At 40.2% G+C, this 20,536-nt stretch overlaps 1 protein-coding gene across 9 annotated transcripts in view; it reads left to right on the forward strand.

Annotated features, from left to right (window-relative positions):
* Positions 1 to 20,536, forward strand: part of CELF1 (CUGBP Elav-like family member 1) — a 76,495-nt gene that overhangs the window by 23,370 nt on the left and 32,589 nt on the right. For 5 of the 9 annotated variants that reach the window (XM_040495170.1, XM_040495167.1, XM_040495168.1 and 2 more), the window contains exon 2: positions 15,985 to 16,020. The exons of 2 other annotated variants lie outside the window; for them this stretch is intronic. The gene's annotated coding sequence lies outside the window, so the exon portion shown is untranslated. Of the gene's footprint in view, positions 1 to 15,984; positions 16,021 to 19,527; positions 19,600 to 20,536 lie in introns of those variants that run through there. 2 more of the 9 variants (XM_040495173.1, XM_040495171.1) reach the window with 2 other exon arrangements.

Consider the following 20,536-nt stretch of genomic DNA (forward strand, 5'->3'; position numbering starts at 1 on the left):
GGGGCAAGGAGACAAGATTTGTATTACTGAAGAAAATTTGTTTTCCGAGAGGAAGGCCAAACTGGTAAATACAGTGTCAGAAATGGTCTTTGGGTTCTTTTAGAAACTTATCTTTTTAAAGTAATAGTGTTTTTCCCCCTTTGTTTTTTACCAGTTTCAAAGATCAGTTCTTAGAGGTGGAAATGAATTCCTTGTCTGGCATGCAAATTTCCTGATACAAAATTTGAGTAGAAAAGACTGAGACACGACCACCTCCTTAAGAAATGATTTTGTACACATCTTTTTGAAAGAGGGTGTAGTAAGAGCTCAGTCTTACTTTGCTGGGAAAGGAGCTGTGGGAAATGCCCTGTTGTTTTGGGCTTTACAGCGTCCTATGCTATGTTGCACTGATTCAGAGTGCTTTGTAAAGTTTGGCTTTACAGAGGGCTTGTAATGTTTTTTGGTGTCATGTCTATTTAAGGAAGAGTAGAGGATGTGACATGTAGACAGATTTCAGGCTATTTCCAAAGAGTATTGGGTTTGTTATGCTATTTTTAAAGGATTGTTTTCTTGGTTTGTTTGAGATATTCTAATTAGGCAGAAGTGAATTCCTCACTCTTGATCAGTTTAAGTCTAAATTCAAGTTTTGTTTCTTTGTTTTACATTTTGCTTTTACTCCCTTCCCCCCTCCCCCCATGAGTCATAAGCATGCAGAGTTGGGAATAGAACTTGTCAGCTGAGTAAGGATGAGACTGTTCTCTGCATATACTTGTTACTGTGGACAATGAAGAGAGAAAAGGACTTTAAATGCTGGAGAAACACAGTTCACTGAGGCAACTTCTTCCTGTGGCTCTGTGGTGTGGTTGCAGAATATGTGTGACCATTTGCTGATGTATTCTGGCTTTGAATCACTGAGGAATCTGTTCAGTGATTTGTCCATTGTTGGCTTTGGGTATATGTGTTTGTTTAGAGTTTGGGACCTGGAGCTGTCTTTTGTGGGTCCTGCATACTTAATGAGTTTCTGAAATTCTGTTGAGTGGCTTTAAATTGGATTCACCCTCCCCTTCTTGGCAACTCTTAGTGCCCATCTCATTTTACCATCCTACTAATGTTTTCTCATTTATAGTATGAATCACTATACACCCTCTGTAGGGGCTGTCATTGGAGATTAAAATCAGTGGCAGCTCTTTGATTTTACAGCCCAACCTCAGTAAAGGACACGGGCTAGCACATCACGATTGATTCCAGCTTTCCCTTTGTTTTTGATATTTAAAAAATACATATATGTGTATATATATATATATATAATTTCCCTGATCTCATTTTATTTATTTTTTTCATTGTATGCATTTTGAAAGTTTCCACAAAATGTTTTTTGGTATGATGGGGGTAATAAATGAGTGTTTACAAATAAATAAATAAATGCTCTTAGAACAAGTGTTTCAGTATTTCCTAATGGAGGTTACACTTATACTGGATGCTCACAGGCCCAGTTGGAAGTTGAAGATCAGTCAGCCAGTCATTGCCTTCTTATCTATCCCCCCACTCCTTTTTTTTTTTTTTTCAACGTTTATTTATTTTTGGGACAGAGAGAGACAGAGCATGAACGGGCGAGGGGCAGAGAGAGAGGGAGACACAGAATCGGAAACAGGCTCCAGGCTCTGAGCCATCAGCCCAGAGCCCGACGCGGGGCTCGAACTCACGGACCGTGAGATCGTGACCTGGTTGAAGTCGGACGCTTAACCGACTGCGCCACCCAGGCGCCCCCCCCCCCACCCCTTTTAATAAGACCTATTTCTGTAGAATCTTAGGCACTCCCAATTTGAAGAGACAAAATCATCTTGTCAAAGAGTAAAACTTTGGGGGACTTCTCCTTTCTCACCATAGGCACCAACCCTAGTGCCTGGAATAATAATGATAGCAGATGTTTATTGAGCACTCTGTGGGTGCCAGGGATTGTTCTGAATGCTTTATGTATATAAATTCTCTAATTCTTTTTTTTTTAAATTTTTTTTTTCAACGTTTATTTATTTTTGGGACAGAGAGAGACAGAGCATGAACAGGGGAGGGGCAGAGAGAGAGGGAGACACAGAATCGGAAACAGGCTCCAGGCTCCGAGCCATCAGCCCAGAGCCCGACGCGGGGCTCGAACTCACGGACCGCGAGATCGTGACCTGGCTGAAGTCGGACGCTTAACCGACTGCGCCACCCAGACGCCCCTAAATTCTCTAATTCTAACAAGCACCCTGTAAGATAGATACTGTTACTATAGCCATTTCCCAGGTGAGGAAACAGGTGTAAAGAAGTTAAACAATTTGTCCCAAGTTAACTGGCTAGCAAGCAGCAAAACTGGGATTAGAAAGTGGTGGGGTGACTACAGTGTCTGAGTGTAGGATACGTTACAAGGTTTACAGTAAATACTTGTCTATTAATTTTGTTAACATATAGAATATTATGTGGGATTATTGGATTATGAATCAGTCTAACTCAGTTTAATTTTCGAATTTCCTTATGGACATGATTATGGCTTTGATTTTGCAGCTCACTGTCAATAATTCACTTATCGATGATAAAGAGCTGTAAGGCAAATAGCAAGTTCATGGAGTATCCCCAGAATTACTAGTTTATCTCTGCTAGTGCCTGTTTACTGAAGATATCAGAAGCAGAATTAACTTTAGTTTCTTTAACTCTTGTTCCCTGTACTAAACATCATCAGGAGATGCCTCCTCATGGTGGGGATGGGAAAGTGGGAGGTGGGGGGCTGGCAAGTTTTGCCTCATCCATTAACTGATTTGTGAGTGTAATAGGAAAATAGGGAGGTTTGTTCAAAAGGAATGATGATGTGAGAATTATTGGTAGGCTGGGTAATTTTAGTGGAAGGTAGCAAAAATGTTACTCTATCCTAGACAGTGTGATTAAATAGCACATAAATTTGATTGAGACAGGGAAATTAGGAATCAGCTGTCCTGAGATAGATGTTTTAGTCTCTCTCAAATTGATGGCAGATTTTTTCCCTTGCCATATATGCTTTCCCTTGGATGTATGCTGTTCTATGCTTTTTGTTTCTTGTTCTTTTTTTGTGTGTAAGTCATGTCTTCTGAACAAGATTATAAACTCATTAAGGATAGGGATTAAGCTTTTTTTGTTACCTCTCTAGTTCTGGGTATATAGTGGATGTTTTCTATATGCGTTTTTGATTGATAGAGCTCCCATTTTATTTTATTTTATTTTTTATTTATTTATTTTAAAAAAAAATTTTTTTTTTCAACGTTTATTTATTTTTGGGACAGAGAGAGACAGAGCATGAACGGGGGAGGGGCAGAGAGAGAGGGAGACACAGAATCTGAAACAGGCTCCAGGCTCTGAGCTGTCAGCACAGAGCCCTACGCGGGGCTCGAACTCACGGACCGGACCGCGAGATCATGACCTGAGCCGAAGTCGGCCGCTTAACCGACTGAGCCACCCAGGTGCCCCTAGAGCTCCCATTTTAAAGAGAGCTTGTTTTTGTAAACAAGTTTACAAAGTTTAATTTTATGAAACAGTGGTGTGGTGGGTTTTTTTGTTTAAGTAGTGATTTGAAGGAGGCGAAGGAGATCATATGAACGGGTATTTAAATGTGAGAAACACTTTAGAACACAGTTCAAGAGTGATGAAAGCATGATAATTGAAGTCACTTTTTACAAAAGTGACAATATTAAGAACGTATTTAGGGGGCGCCTGGGTGGCGCAGTCGGTTAAGCGTCCGACTTCAGCCAGGTCACGATCTCGCGGTCCGTGAGTTCGAGCCCCGCGTCGGGCTCTGGGCTGACGGCTCAGAGCCTGGAGCCTGTTTCCGATTCTGTGTCTCCCTCTCTCTCTGCCCCTCCCCCGTTCATGCTCTGTCTCTCTCTGTCCCAAAAATAAATAAACGTTGAAAAAAAAATTAAAAAAAAAAAAAAAGAACGTATTTAGAATTTACCCTAGGACTGTGTATTCTTTGGGATGAATCTAGCTATGCCAAACATACTCCCTGATTGGCTGAAGCAAAGGTGTAAGTTTTGTACTTTTTGGCATATAACCTATCTCAGGAAGCATCTCCGCAGAAAAGTTGTTTCTGGTTTTGTAGGATTATGATATTAAGAACAGAAAGATTGAATAAAGTTTCCTGCTATTCAACAAAACAAGATAAACTTCCTGAGACAAGACCATATGGCAGCATCCTGCTTCAGTGCCCATGTGTTTGGGGTGAGGTTGGGGCAGATGGTACAGGCAGGGTTCTTGGCTGCTTGGTCAAGGGTTTTGGAGATGGTAGAAGTTAGATGCTAGGTGCTGTTGTATGTCCTGTGTATTGGGCATGTCTGCCTAAGAAATGGAGCGAGCTCAGTGAAATGATACTGATGTGTTGGGTAGTGTGGGGGTAAGATAAGGGGAGAGGCTGACTTTGGAATGATACCTGCAGTTCGATCATAACTTCCCTCAGAGATTAGGGAGAGAGACAAGATACGGTGTGAGAAACAAGATTCCAGATCCCTGGCCTCTTCTGTTCTCTAGAGCCTTCAAGTAAGATACTGCAGGACTGTAGGATTTTTCTATTTAAGCTTGAAGCTGTTTTGATTCCTTTTTGAGATACTAGGCCAAAAGCTGTATTTATAGAACTTGTTTTGACATATTATCTCACCCTGTCCCTTGCCTTCCTTACTGGAAGCCAGCTAATGTTGCACTCTGCCTGGCAGGAAAGGTTGATTGAAGAAAATGTACACATAGATATACAGCTGAGTGATTGAAAATAGCTCCAAACTTTGTAAATAGGCCAGCCATAAGATTTGCAGTCCAAGCTACATGAACATCAGTTGAGTTGCTGGGATAATTTCAGATGGTGTAATGGTAATTACTCAACTCACATGTGGTAGCTGTGCTGCTTCACCTGGACAATGGCTGTTTCCACACAAAAGTTTCAGGCAAAGCAGGAACAAATGCAAAACAAACTGCTCGTTTTGGAATAGATCATGAGTTGGGATTTTTCTTCACTTTGTCTCTCATAGTTTCAAGAATTTTCTTAAAAAATTTTTTTCTGGGTGTGCCTGGGTGGTTAAGTGCCCAACTTTAGCTCAGGTCATGATCTCACAGTTCGTGAGTTCAAGCCCCACATCAGGCTCTGTGCTGACAGCTCAGAGCCTGGAGCCTGCTTCAGATTTGGTGTCTCCTTATCTCTCTCTGCCCTCCACTCCCCCCCCCCCCCCCAAAACAAACATTTAAAAAAATTTAAAAAAACTTTTTTTCTGTATAGGCGCCTGGGTGGCTCTTGTTTGAGAATCCGACTCTTGATTTCAGCTCAGGTCGAGATCTCATGGTTTGGTTCATGGGATCGAGCCCTGTGTTGGGCTCTAGGCTGACAACACAGGGCCTGCTTAAGATTCTCTGTTTCCCTCTGTCTTTGCCCCTCCCGTGTGTGTGTGTGTGTGTGTGTGTGTGTGTGTGCGCGCGCGCGCGCGCATTGCGAGCACTCTCAATAAATAAACATTAAGAAAATTTTTCCTTTAGATAGGTAACATATCCATTTTTGGACAATTCAGCCAGTATTCTCCTCTGCAGCCTTGTTAACAGTTTCTTCTTTATCCTTTCAGAGACATGTTGTTCATATATAAACCTTGTGTAATTCCTTTCTTCTATATCTTCTTGATAAGTTCTTAATGTAGTATATTGGAACTGCCTTATTAGTTTCTTTAATAGTTGTAGTGTTCTGTCACATTACTGTACTATATTTAACTAGCACCCAACTGATGGGCCTGTCTACTTCCAGTTTTTGGTGTTATAAACAGTATTCGCATTAATGCCCCTTTGCGTACTTGGTGTACACCAGGTAAAAGTATATTTGAAGGCTATATTTCTAGAACTGGAATTGCTGGATTCAAAGGGCATATGCAGTTTTCAATATTGGGAAGATACTCTTGAGAACCTATTTTATGTTTTACTGAAGATATTATCCACTGAAGAATGTTACTGGTGGACAGAAAGATCTTAATGTTAGGGCGCCTAGGTGGCTCAGTTGGTTAAGTGTCCAGCTCTTGATTTTGGTTCAGGTCATGATCTCACGGTTTGAGTTTGAGCCTCGCGTAGGGCTTTGCACTCACAGTGCTGAGCCTGCTTGGGATTCTCTGTTTTCCCCCTCTCTCTGCCCCATGCACACGCTGTCTTTCTCAAAAATAAATAAACTTTAAAAAAAGATCTTAAACTACCACCCCAAAGAGTTACTTGAATGAACATAATGTGACCTGAAATGGAAAATTTAAGAAACCTCAAGATAAGCTTAATTATCAAACCCAGCAGCCATTATTGTTGAAGAGGCAGATTGCCCAGAGTAGGCAATTTCTACTATTTTCTGATTTCTACCAATTAGAAAAACATTTATGGTCCTGTGGCTCATTCAGTCCTCTCATAACACAACTCGAGGGGCTCCTGGGTGGCTCAGTTGGTTGGATGTCTGACTTTTGGTTTCTGCTCAGGTCATGATCTCACGGTGAGTTGGTGCAGACACTGCTTGTGATTCTTTGTCTCTCCCTCTCTCTGCCCCTCCCCTGCGGACGTGTGTGCGCTCTCTCTCTCAAAAATAAATAAATAAACCTTTATAAAAAAACCCACTCAGATGGATCATGAAACCATTTAGTCATCAGAATTAGTTGCAAGTAGTTGTTATAGCTAAGCTTTAATAATCACCTCAGACAATTAAAAGAAAGTAATATTTTGAATCCCCCACCCTTCCAAAAAACACATTTTAATAACTGTCTTTATTTTACAAGTGGAGTGCTATGACTCTAGAAAGTACAAGCTTTACTGGCTGGTGGTGGAACGTGGGTCACTTAATCAGTTCTTTTCACTTTAGTAAACCTTGTCTGAAAAATGGGAGTGAAAATGCTGAAGAATCTCCTTTGAACACCCAGAAAAATAATTGTATAGTCATTTCCAGAAGGTTATGTATTATAGAAATGAGTCTTAAGAGACATAAGATTATAAGGTAATTTTAAAAGTAACTCTGACAGTGTTTTAGAAAAAAATTAGTCACATTCTGCCTACATGGTACTAACATATGGTGCAGCCCTGATGAGCTGCACAAGTGGGCTGAAATCAAAATGCATTTGGAGAGAGGAGCAGTAGTGACTCACTAGATGAGACAGATTTGGCCTTATGGCAGGGCAGGGAAACTAAGGCGGAACTGGTGGTCTTAGAACATGCCAAATTTGAGCAAATGATACAAGAATATTATGGGAAGGTGGAATGACTGAACCCTTGGATTTGGATTAGCTGCTGGATTATAGCTAGGCCCCGTCTTTGTCCGTAGAGCCCCTACTTCTCCACACAGTGGGGAATCTTTGCTTCCTCTGACTTCTGTGTACATGGTTCCGTGTGTCTGAAGATAGAGGCCAGTAGGCAAATATTTAACATTGATATGCCTGGAACGTTGGGTTCAAACTAGAAAGATACATAGAAGAGTTAGCAATTCTGCCCAAAGAAAGCTGCTTGTTAGCTTGGCTACCATATGTAAATTGCTACGGCTACATCCAGCAATTTGTTGCCCAGGACTGACAGTGCTGCCAGGGAAACAGGAGGAGAAAAAGACAGAATGAGATTCCTGCACCCCACTCCAGCCCCCAGTGGAGAGCTGTATGGGGAAGAGAAGGGGAATTCTTTTTTTTTTTATTTTTTTTATTTTTTTTAACGTTTATTTATTATTGAGAGACAGAGAGAGATAGAGCATGAGCATGGGAGGGACAGAGAGAGTTGGAGACATGGAATCTGGAGCAGGCTCCAGGCTCCGAGCTATCAACACACAGGAGAAGGGGAATTCTTAATGGGAATTTGAGAATTACTTTGAGTCTGTGGGCATTTTGAGACCATGTAGGAACAGAGATTTTTAAAAATGTATTTTGCATTCCCTATGTGTCTCATTTGACCACCTCCAAAATGGGATGCCTCTTGTTTTGATATGTATATAGTCATATGGAAAGGTTACTAAACAGGAGATGAGAGGGCAGATGAGGAAAGGAAGAACAAAGAACCAGACTCACCCACCCCCGTTAACCTTAATGTGCTACTTATTTTTTGTAACAATTTCAGAAGATTTAATAATTATGTTGGCCTTATGAAACAAGTTTTATGTTTATTGGTTGTGAAATAAAGGTAAGGATGGTATTGGCAAAAGTCTGTCTTCAGGCCAGTTCTGACTCTTGATTCTTAAATATGGGTTGTTCACAAGAAAATGTTTGTAATTGTTAAGTGAAAAAAGTACATTAAACAATAGTATATACAGTCTGATCTGTAATTTGATAATAATTGTATGTATTGGAGTATGTATGCATAGAAAAAACCCTGGTAGGGAATGAACCAGAATGTGGTTTTATGTAAACGTGAATAAATAGGCAAAAATTTTAATTGAGGAAATAAAAAAATCAAGGGGGAATACTTAATAAATATTCTATAAAAAGGGAGGAACTGCTCACAATACTGTTTTTACCCAAATACCACAATTTAATGGGGAAAAAAGACAGTTTTCTTTTTCTTCTTCTTGTTTTCTTTTTAGATGTTTATTTTTGAGAGAGAGCGAGCACATGAGGGAGGGGCAGAGAGAGAGGGAGACAGAGAATCCAAAGCAGGCTCCATGCTGTCAGCACAGAGCCTGATGTGGGGCTCGAACTCAAGAACTGTGAGATCATGGCCTGAGCCGAAACAAAGAGTCAGACACTTAACCGACTGAGCCACCCAGGCGCCCCAAAAAAGACAGTTTTCTTACTAAAAAGTTGAAATATTTATGTGTAGATATCTCAGTTGAAGAAAATGTTAGTGGGGAAGGGTGGCTGGGTGGCTCAGTCGTTTGAGCATCTGACTTGATTATGGTTCAGGTCGTGATCCCAGCATCGTAAGATCAAGCCCTGTGTCCAACTCACTGTCCAACCATGGATCCTGCTTGGGATTCTCACTCATTCTCTGTCTCAAGTAAATAAACTTTAAAAAAAAAAAATGTTAGTGAAAAATTTATAAATTAGAGCAGATAAACCAGGGAATTCATTTCAACAGTTGAAGGTCTGATATGTGTCATCTTTATTCCAGGTATCCTGAGGATATAAATAGAAAAGGAAGTACTCATGACTTGTTCTCAAATTAGTAGCCTTCGAAATCTGTTTCATTGGGGCACTTGGCTGGCTCAGTCAGTCAGCAGTTCGTGAGTTCAAGCCCCGCATCAGGCTTACGCTGACAGCTCAGAGCCTGGAGCCTGCTTCAGATTCTGTGTCCCCCCCTCCTGTCCCTCCCCCGCTTGCACTCTGTCTCTCTCTAAAATAAAATAAAATAACTTAAAAAAAAAAAAAGGAAGTATTTTATTAGCAAAAATTTAGAAATGAGGTTTACACATAATTTTTCTCAGGTGTATCCCACATGTGGTAGGGACTAAACTAGAATTTGGATTACTTTGTAAAATCAGTTTGGAGAAAATAGAATTATGCTTTTATTTTACTTTTTTTTTTAATTAAAATTTTTAATGTTTATTTTTGAGAGAGAGAGAGCACATGAGGAGTGGAGGGGCAGAGAGGGAGACACAGAATCCAAAGCGGGTTCCAGGCTCTGAGCTGTTAGCACAGAGCTGGATGTGGGGCTCAAACTCACACAACAGCGAGATCATGACCTGAGCCGAAGTCGGACGCTTAACTGACTGAGCCACCCAGGTACCCCTTATTTTACTTTATTTTTAAAGATTTTATTTTTTAAGCAACCTCTGTACCCATTGTGAGCCTTGAAGTCACAACCCTGAGATCAAGTCACATGACCACTGACTGAGCCAGCCAGGTGCCCCAGAATTCTGTTTTTAGATGATTTAGTGAAAATCTGGATTAACCTAGTGCTGTCATATAGTTTTACAGATCGGGAAACTGAGGACCAGAAAAAAGTGACTCATTCAGGATCACGCAGATGACATCAGATCTGGGCGTTGACAAACTTTTTTGTCACCTTGCAGCAAGGAGAGTCAGAGGGGAATATTCTAACAATCATGAGCCCTTTAGACACCTGAGGAGAGCTGTGGATTCTTTCTTCAGGGAGCCTCCTGTGTCTGTTTTTATGCAGTTTAACAAAAAAATATCATAGCGTAGTGTTCATAGACCTACCTTTCCCCATAGCCCATACGTGGATTTTGAAGAGATGTGAGGGCCCCAGATTAAGAATCTTGATGAAAAAGGAAAGTTAAAAAAAAAAAATTGTTTCCATGTTGCACAATAATATTAACATATTCATCTGTACACCTGAAAACTGGTTGAGAGGGTAACTTTTATGTATGTGTTTTTGACCACAGTTTTTTAAAGCTGGAAAAAATTGTTACCGCTAAAGAGCACATACTGGCCAGTGGAGAAGAGATAAGATTGAGATCTGTTTATAAATTTCTCTACCAGAATCAGGAAAAAGGAATACACATAGATGATTCAGTCACTAAAGAGTCAGAAGCCCCAAACTTAAGCCTAAATCATGGAAATGGTAGCCACAGAGCAAGTGTTTACAAGGGGGAAAATGATTTTTCTAGATCCCACAGAGAAAGTGTTAAGTTTTATCCCTACTAATCTAGACAAGTCAGAACTAAGCCTGATGTAGTGCAGGCCTGGACTGTTCAACATAGAGACGTTTACTACAATAGAAGGTGATACTCTGGGGATGAGGGACTTGCAGGGAATTTATTGTGCGCTTCAGCGTACCTATTTAATCCACCTAACCACCTGCAGGTTACATATGAGAGATACAGTTAATGGTTTCTCTGCGTTGTCTTGGGCCACCTATTTGTTGCTGCGTGCTTTCACACATTTTATTTCATTTAACGTTAGATTCTATCTACTGTTAGTTGTGGTGTATGTGTCCAGGGTCCTGGATTACAGTCTGGTGGCAACTGTTCCCTGCGACAGGTTCCTAAGGAATTCAGGTAGATTGGTGTACCAGGCAAACTCTACTGGGTTCTAGCACCAGTCCCTGGTGGAGTTTTGCATCATGATGAGCTGGGCTAGCCAGGAAAGTTTCTCAGTTGATCTTTTTATCTGGTTACTTGACTTTGTAGGATACGAGGGTGAGACAGATGTGCAGTTTACCGGTGCACTAAACCCAAACTTGTTATTGAACCAGCCATATAATAGGAAAAAGAAAGAAGCAAGAGTATTGCAAAGCAGTCTAAAAGGTAACAGACATTTTTAAAAAGAGCTCAGTTTTCCTTAGTAATTCCTATGGTCTCTTTCCTCTTCAGTTAGAAATGTGTACAGTAGCCTTGGTTGTATTCTGGGCATCCATTTGGTTCCTATGGGGGTATGTAGTTAAGTCCTTTTATTTACAGGTGAGGAAGCTGACACATCAAGATGTTGATGAACATGCCCACATCTGCTGATTAACAGCAGGAAGTTTTCACTTAATTGTATTTCTCTTGTGACAGTTGAGACTTTGGATATTTACCTACTTAGAAGATTTGCCATTAAAAAATGGTCAGACTCAACTTTATAGTCCTCCTCATTTGAGGTCTTTTCTGTGGCCTGTGTGCATGATCTTCATTGTGGACAGTTTTAACTTGAGTCAGTCTTTCACCCAGGGGTCCAGCTGCCTGACTTTATATTTCAGCTTCTTCATTGCCTGGATTCTCGTGATCTTGAGAGTTATTTCATTTCTTTGTGTGTCTTCTTATCTGTAAATGGAGATAGACTGGGTATGAGGATTAAATATAAAGCACCCAAAACACTGTATGGCATACAGTAAGGGCTCAAAAAAATGTTACCTGTTAAAATTATTGCTACTTTAGGGGTGCTTGGGTGGCTCAGTCAGTTAAGCATCCGACTTTGGCTCAGGTCATGATCTCAGGATTCATGAGTTCAAGCTCCGCATCAGGCTCTCTACTGTCAGCATGGAGCCTGCTTCAGATCCCGTCTCCCTCTCTCTCTCTGACCCTTCCCCTCTCACTCACTCTCTTGTAAAAATAAATAAAAACATTTAAAATGAAAAAAAAAATCATTGCCAGTTTATAAAATGTCTGGACACTTCTCACTACTTCTAGGTAATGAGGTTCACAGTTACTTTTCCTGCCCCCCCCCCCAGTTTTTTTTTTTTTGTTTTAGTGTTTTTTAATTAAGCTCTGTGCCAAGTCACAACCCTGAGATCAAGAGTTGCATGCTCTACTGACTGAGCCAGCCAGGTGCCCCAAGGTTTGCAAATCTTAAATACTATATTTTGTCAACCCAAGGATGCACATATTTATTACCATTGATGGCATTGGAAGCTCCTTGATTTCTGGTAATCTTTTAGATTCTAAAGCCAGAAAAATCTGTTCAAAAAACGATTCATCTCAAAACTGGATAAAAAAATTGGTGAATTACCTATTATATTGAATTATCCAGGCCTTTTTTCATATTTTCCAGGAGATTTGGGGTTACCATGAGGACAGGAAAGGCAAAAGGTGGGGCCTACCTTACCCACCTCTGTCTACAACCTGAATAGCTTCACTTTTATGTTTAGGGAAGAAACACTTACGCCTTTAAAAACATTTGGAAGTCTCTAATCTGAATAGTTGTTCAGTTCTTCATTAGTTCCCAGCCTTTTATGAAAAAAGTTTTCAAGGTATCAAGGGCATTTACTAACAATTGTTGAGTTGGTGAGTCATACTAATGAGGCCAAGGTCATGAGTTCAGTTCATATGTAGGTCATTGAGCATTACTGTGCCTGCTGCCAGCCCCTGTATCTAGAGTTTGTTATTCTGTGCATACTAGTAAGAGTTGCTGATGGTGAGTGAGGGAGGCAGTGGCCATCCTTCTAGGAAGGACACTGTTTGGTCGCTTACTAAACATACAGGCTCTATAGGCCAACGGAAAATTCTGAGAAAGAAAGAAAAAAGGGTTCATGATCTTGCCTGTCCTAAGGAAGGCATGTAGGAGATCTGAGTGCTTTTATATCAGTCCAGAGAGGTAATGGTGTTCATTCATTCTTGGATCTTTTTATTTGCTTGCTTGCTTGTTTGTTTGTTTAATTAATCTCTACACCCAGCGTGGGGCTCAAACTCACAACCCCGAGATCAAGAGTCCCATGCTGTCCTGACTGAGCCAGCCAGGTGCCCCAATGACTGCATCTTTAAAACATGGCAAGATCATATGAATTCCAAGATATATTCCAAAACCAAATATAATTTTATCCTTCCTTGGGGAAATTGTGCAGTAGGTAGTTTGCCTTTTAGAGTTCCCTGTACCAACTGACTTGCTAAGTGCAGTTTTAAAATTTCATAGGAAGTCATGTTTTGAACATGTTAACATGTCATAAGTAGGTGAATACTGCTTGTTTTCCTCAGAGCTAGCTTGCTCTTCATCCTTCTTTCCTCTGTTGCCTTGTGCACCACCACCCACCATCCTGCCATTGGTGTTCCTTTCCCCCCTTAACTCTTTTTCACCTCTCTTTGGAACTGCCTTTATACCTCCCCTTATGGTGATTGAGAAAGGTGGAGATTATCTTAAACAGACTTCTGTGGAGCTCCAAGGAGGTACAGGACAAATGCAGTCCAGGCTTCCTCACAGAGCTTAGGCATTTTGTTTGGTTCCCCACAGAAATGAAAGATGTGAAAAACAAACCTAACGCTTTTAGGTTCCATTCAGCTTTCCTCTCTCCCCAAAGCATTTGTTTTCTGACAGACAAGGCAACAATATGTAGGAAAAGCAAAACTGGGAAGGCAAAGCTTTTAAAGAATATACCTTCTTGTGTATTAAGCTTCCCACCGTCTTTCTTTAAGTGACAAGTATCTGGGTGGAGGAATAGAGTGCTGATCCTTTTTTGGGTGTTTGAGTTTTCCTTTAAGAAGTCTTTGATGACTTAGGAATAGGGTGATTAATATCTACTAATGTGTTTGTTTCTTTAAAGAATTTTTTTTTTTCTTTTTTCTCTTGGCTAGACAATTAGGGTGTTCCTTAACCCTTTTAGGGCTGCTTTGTTTTCTGGGACCTAGACGTGTGTCTCTCACTCTTTTATACATTGGCCCTTCGTAATGATCTCAGGCCTCTCTTTTGCTCTCTGCTTCTGGAGATTCCCCAGCTAGGATGCAGCCTGAGTCTGGTCTAACAGCTTCACACAACAGCAGTGTTTCTCAACTGTTCGTGCACGTTTCATATGACATTTTGGGAAACGTGACTCTCTGGTCTTTTCTTTGCCCTTTACCTCTTATAGAATAAAATGAACAAGTAGGACTTCAACCTGTTCTCTACCGTCCAAGGTAGTAACTGCTATTCCAGAGCCTTCTCAAGACACACTGTCTCAGTAAAAGTTTGTACCTCCTAGATACTGGTCACATTGGGGTTAGAATCCCTTGTTCAGATTATTTTAGCATCTAAATCCTTAGAGTAGTCCCCACTTTAAATGATGATAATGATACAGGATTAAGTGAGGTATTGTGAACTTAGTAAATGTAAGTTCCTTTCCTCTTAATAATTTTTGATGATGTAGGCAGGTCCAAGTAAAATGCTTTTAGAAGTTTTTTTGTTAATCTGGATTTTGCCTTAAAATGATTGGAGGCATCACTACTTCATTAGCAAAATTAGAAACCAATTAGATCCATATGAAAAGTCAAATTAAGTACTTAAGCATCTATTTGGACCAGGAACCTCTTTGTCTTTAGGAAGGGTAGGTAGAGTGCAGTGTCTCATAGTTCTGGTTTTCACTTTGTCTTTCAGAATTCTTACTTTCCAAAGTAGACTTCATCCTTGATGACTTTTGGCAGTTCTCTGTCTTTACCCAGGGCCAGACAGAAGTATAGCCGGCAGGGGTGGACATGAAAGTTTGTAGGAATTTGGGCAGCTTTCTTTATAGAATCAATCTTTACTTGCAAGATTGTTCGATAATGTTTAAAAATAAATCAAATCGGTTTTGTGGTTCGTCTGTTTGCTTTTAGCTTCAATTAACTTCCCCATCTTCTGATTTTTTTTGGTTTCAGTGGTTCACCACCGCCCTAGGGCCACTGAGATGCATTTATACAGACAGGAACTTAGTTGCCTTTGAAGAGTTTTATGCCTGGTACCTGCCTATTCAGGAAGGTTGCTTTGGGGAAATAGCGTGGTCTCTCCACATTAATAACATGACCCTTAATTGCTAAAAGAATTATATAGCCTTTAGCTCTCTCGTAGTTTCTCATCCAAAAGCAGATGCTAAAAATGAGATTTTTTTGTGACCTAAATGTACTGAAATTCAGCCTCATAAGTTCTGGTCCTTGTTTTGCTATTTGTTATATTTAGGGACAAACCTGTATTAAGTCTTTTAGTACTTTTACTTTCCCATCTTTTATTTTATTTATTTTTATTTTTTTTTTTTAATTTTTTTTTTCAACGTTTATTTATTTTTGGGACAGAGAGAGATAGAGCATGAACGGGGGAGGGGCAGAGAGAGAGGGAGACACAGAATCGGAAACAGGCTCCAGGCTCCGAGCCATCAAGCCCAGAGCCTGACGCGGGGCTCGAACTCACGGACCGCGAGATCGTGACCTGGCTGAAGTCGGACGCTTAACCGACTGCGCCACCCAGGCGCCCCTCCCATCTTTTAAATTGATGGTGTTTTAAAATTAACTTTGATATGTTAAATGCAATTTATGTTTTAAGGTATTGTGTACTTTAGCAATGGGAGAGGGAGAAGGAGTTCTTTTATCTTTTTTTTAATTTTTAAAATTATTTTATTTTTGAGAGAGAGAGAGAGACAGTATGTGAGCAGGGAAAAAGCAGAGAGAGAGGGAGACACAGAATCTGAAGCAGGCTCCGAGCCGTCAGCACAGAGACTGACACGGGGCTCGAACTCACGAATCGCGAGATCGTGACTTGAGCTGAAGTCGGATGCCCAACTAACTGAGCCACCCAGGTGCCCCCCCCTTTTTTCTTTTTTTTTTTTTAAATCCTCAGCCATGGTGACAAAGGGGGGCATTTCTTTGGAAAGAAACTACATTTCTGGTATTATGAGAAGTGTAGGCATGGTCCACTTATTTTTCTTTCCTTGGTTTTTTAGAGTGAAGACATAGTCCAGAGAGGTGTAAAGCCACAGGTATGGGCTAACTGCTGGATGAGTGTGCTCTATGGTCATCTGTTTAACCTTCTTGCATGAGGCCTGTTGTGCAGATTTGAAAACGTTGCATTCAGAAAGGTGATGGCTTTTTTCCTATATTATGGGGTGTAATTTCCTATTCCTAGGAGGCTAGAAATATTTTCTTTTTCTTTCTCAACTTTCTCCTTAGCTGTTTCCCAAAGCAGGCTTATCTCCCACTTGAACTAGCTGTTGCCTAGTCGCGTGCGCGTGCGTGCGTGCGTGTGTGTGTGTTTGGACACACAGCAGCTACTCGGCTAACTTTCTTTCCCCATTCCAGTTCAAAATGGAAGACCCTGAGTAAACCAGAATAAGGATGAGGACAGAACTTAGTGGATTCCACACAAATACTACCCACCTGGAATCAGAATTTGTTCAACATACTGATTTTTTAATCACCACTGGAGCTGAAATAAAGTTTAAAGTTACGTAGTATATTGTTACAAACTAAGAATTACACTCAATTCCAGAACCAATTTGGGATCAGAAAATACGACCTGGTTTGAAGGGTGGTCACAATTTGACAGGACAGTTTTATTAGGTCAGGGTTAGTTTCAGAAACTCCAAGGGAGGCTTTGAGTTTATACTTTTGCCAACAAAACTAAGCACAGAAGAGGATCTTTCTGCTAGTCATTATCTTTGACACTGATTGGGGGAGGAGGCAGTAGAGGAAATGGTAAAGTTTTTAGATTTCAAAAAAGGTGTTCGTTTTCCCCCGTTAGCCTTGTCGTATCCTCTCAGTATACCATAAATGATCATTTTAATATCAAACCAATTTGCATACAACAATGACTAAACTTGGTGCTTTTTGCCTTACAGTGATTATAGATTTGAAATAGGAAAAAAATGTTTTACAACATTTAAACTCCCCCATCCCGAGGTCAGAAATTTTTTCATTGTCTAGACTTTTATTGGAAACTCAGAGGTTTGGGGCTTTTGTGCAAAAAGGTGATTTTTATTAAAGCACAGGGCAGGACCCATGGGCATGAAGAGTTGCCTATCAAAAAACATTTTAAAAAATTAACTGCCACATTTTTACAAAAAGCTCCCACAAAGTGAGATGTCAAGTAGATGATTACATAAATTGGTCCGTATAATTTAAAAAAAAATTTTTTTTTAATGTTTATCTGTTTTTGAGAGATAGAGAGCCAGAGTGAGAGCAGGGGAGGGGCAGAGAGGGAGGGAGACACAAAATCTGAAGCAGGCTCCAGGCTCTGAGCTGTCAGCACAGAGCTGGACAAGGGGCTCGAACCCATGAACTGTGAGATCATAACCTGAGCCAAAGTGAAGTCGGCCACTTAAGTGACTGAGCCACCCAGGCTCCCCTTTTATGTTAATTAAAAAAAATATTTTTAAATGTTTATTTTTGGGAGAGAGAGTGCACACAGGGGAGGGGCAGCGCAGTATATTTTTGCCTATGCAAAGTACTGGATTGGGAGCTCTGGGAGGCTCCCAATTGATCATATTAGAAGTACTCAATTTTTGAAGTGAAATTCAAGCCCATAAAGGTTTTAAGCTAAAAATTCTAAGTGTGGTTGGTTATTTTCAAGTGGTATCAGTTGCTTACTTCTTTTCTACAACCTTTCTATCCTCTACCAGAAGCTTTGGGGGGAAATATCCAGTCCACTTAACTGTCTGAGGTTATGACTTTTTCGTAGATTATTACACTTTTCTCATATACACTGATGGTGATTTTTAATGACATAGGTTCTCTTTTATAATTTGGCAGTAAGCTCTAATTTCCTCTGTGCTCATATAACCAGACTTCACATTTTTGCCCTTCAAAACACATTTAGATTATTGAGCTAGAAGTATAAAATCCCTTCAGTTGTCATTGAACTCCTCCCTGGTTATGTCAGTCAGGATAGACAGCCTGACGTTCGCATGTGCCACCTGGGCCTTTTTGCTCAACTATGCTTTTCTTTGCTCTTTCACTCTTTTGACGAAACGACTGCTGTGATTTCTGGCACTTCTAGTCCAGTTTTTAAACTGTTTATTCCACTCCGATGTTCTAAATGCAGGCTGTGCTGTTCTTTAAAGGGTTTCCCTTATCTGCTGATCAGTTTTAATGATTTTGGTTCTTAATGTTATGGCAGGCTGATTGCCCCTACCCTAACATCATTGGGCTTTGAATTGTTGCCCTTAGAAAAGAAGTAGAGAATATTCAAAGCAAAGAAAACTAAGACCACAAGGGAAAGAAGAGGAAACCTTGAGTGTATAAACTCACAATGAGAGGACACACAGTAAAAAGGGACTGAGGGAAAGTTACCTCTTGTAGCAGACCATTGGTTATAACCGTTCCTGCCATCTCTTTATTTCTAATGCATCCTTTGTAGGAAAAGCTTGAAATGTGTTTCTGAATCAGAAATTTAAAAACAACTTACAGGCAGTTTTCTGTGAATAACTGCTAATTCTTTTTAATTTCCCCTTAACATCTGCATTTTTGTATTTGAATAATTGTTTTTATCATCATTTAACTTTGTAATCCTTTTCTAAAATTGTGACTTATGATTAATTTCTGTGCTTTCTTTTCCCACAAGCATGTTGAATTTTATTATACTGAGATGACTCTTGTGACCTGCCTAAAGAGAAGTGCCCTCCTTCATGTAATAATATTTCCATCTTTTAAGTTCTTAAAGCAGTCTTGCCTTATACATCATAAAATGGATTTTAAAACGTTACTCTAAACTGGTGATTTTCAAGCTTTGGCTTGACAAAAATTACTTAAGGAGGGCACATCTTTACAGTATGCTGAGCAGTGCCTGGCTGCTCAGTAAACTCTTCCACATTAAATGCTCTCTTGTTATGCATGTGATTCTGATTAAAATAGAAATTGAATTAGATAATATTTTTAGTGAATAATAAAAGCATAACAGTAACCAGCGAGATTATCTTAAAATTTGTTGATTTCCTTTTTAAAAGAATCCTTGAACTAAAAAGAACCCAATTTTGGTTGTTGACTGATCTCACAAAGTTACTTGTTGGTCCTGATAGCTTTCTGTAGGAAGAAGCATGTGATCAGCTCCAGTGTGCATAGGAGAAACTAGGACAAACCTAACCAGTAACTTAACCAGTCCCAGCTAGGGTTACTGTCTCCTGCCTGTCCGGCAGTCAGCGCCTGGCAACCCGTGTGCCATGTGCCAGTTGCAGTCTCCTCTCACTGCAGTCTGGGTTGGCTTCCTCCTTTAGCAGGATGGAAGACAGCTCCTGCCGCTTGTGTCTCTACAGGAGCCAGAGTCTCTGACAAAATACAAAAGCAGTTAGCTTCTATTCTAGTTCTAACTTTTGGATGGTTATGTTTGCATGTTCGAACAGAAGACACAGTTCCTTGGTTGGATGCAGATAGGGGTCAGGCACTGTTAGCCAGTCTAGAACATTTAGGCCCATACAGTGACATGTTGCCTTTCATTATTTTTGTTTTTAAGTAACGCTATACGTTTAGGAGTTCATTTGTTTACCTCTTTACAGGCTGAACATAACTTCCTTTTTTCAAAATTCCCTGTGTTGTGAACTGAGCTTGAGTGAAGTGAAATCTTTGAGGTAAGGCAATGCTAATGATAAAAATGGGAAAGAAGGCCTGTGCAGCTTGGGAGCCTTCAGAGACATAGTTTTAGAGTCACTGCCTAAATATTGAAATGCCACCACTTGTTGTCTGGAGGATGGGAAGCTAAATTGAGAACGGGAGCACCACATCTGCCTCGACTGCTAAGTATATCCATTTCCACTGCTCACCCATAATAGAATTTTTATGTGTGCATTTATTAATCTTGGTTTTAACATCAGTTTAAAGGAGGACGGAGAATGAAGAGACTAAGATTGCATTCCTCCGTCCTTCCCTTAACATTTGAGTGTGTGTTCCTGTTGGGTCCCTGTTCTTTTTCATCATCACTCTGATGGTTTTTGGTTTTTTGTTTCTCCGGAAAGGTCAAACAACAGAAAAGACATGATTTCCTAGTACTCTATCAAAGGGCAGAATATTACTATCCCATTTTCATTTTTACTTTTTAAATTTTCTGGCAAAATAAGATTCAGGGTAAAGAAACTTTCCCTGTGCCACCTTATGAGTATCACTGAAGCAGGAATTTTTAAAAAGTCCTTCATTCTGATGAGGAACCATTAGGTAACCACTCTGCTCTCCGCACCATTAAGAAATCAAGGTTGGTCCAGTGCAAGTGGTAGTATGTGAACAGTTCAAGTTTTTGGTGACCAGTTCTTTAGCCAGCTTGCCTCTGGCCTGCTTCCGATGGTCTGAACCACTACTTATGTGACTATTCTGAGGTTAGTGTGGACCCAGCACTGTGCTCATTGCTGCCTTTGGCACATGGAAAACTAAGTTTAAACCAAGGCCAACAGCCTAGTTTTTCCTTCCAAAAACATTTTCAGACCACATGAGGTGAGCTTTTTTTTCTTTCTTCCTTCCTTTCCTTTCCTTTCTTTTCTTTTCTTTTCTTTTCTTTTCTTTTCTTTTCTTTTCTTT

This window comes from Herpailurus yagouaroundi, unplaced genomic scaffold, assembly GCF_014898765.1.
Source record: "Herpailurus yagouaroundi ecotype Mexico unplaced genomic scaffold, PumYag 187, whole genome shotgun sequence".
NCBI classification, from domain to species: domain Eukaryota; kingdom Metazoa; phylum Chordata; class Mammalia; order Carnivora; family Felidae; genus Herpailurus; species Herpailurus yagouaroundi.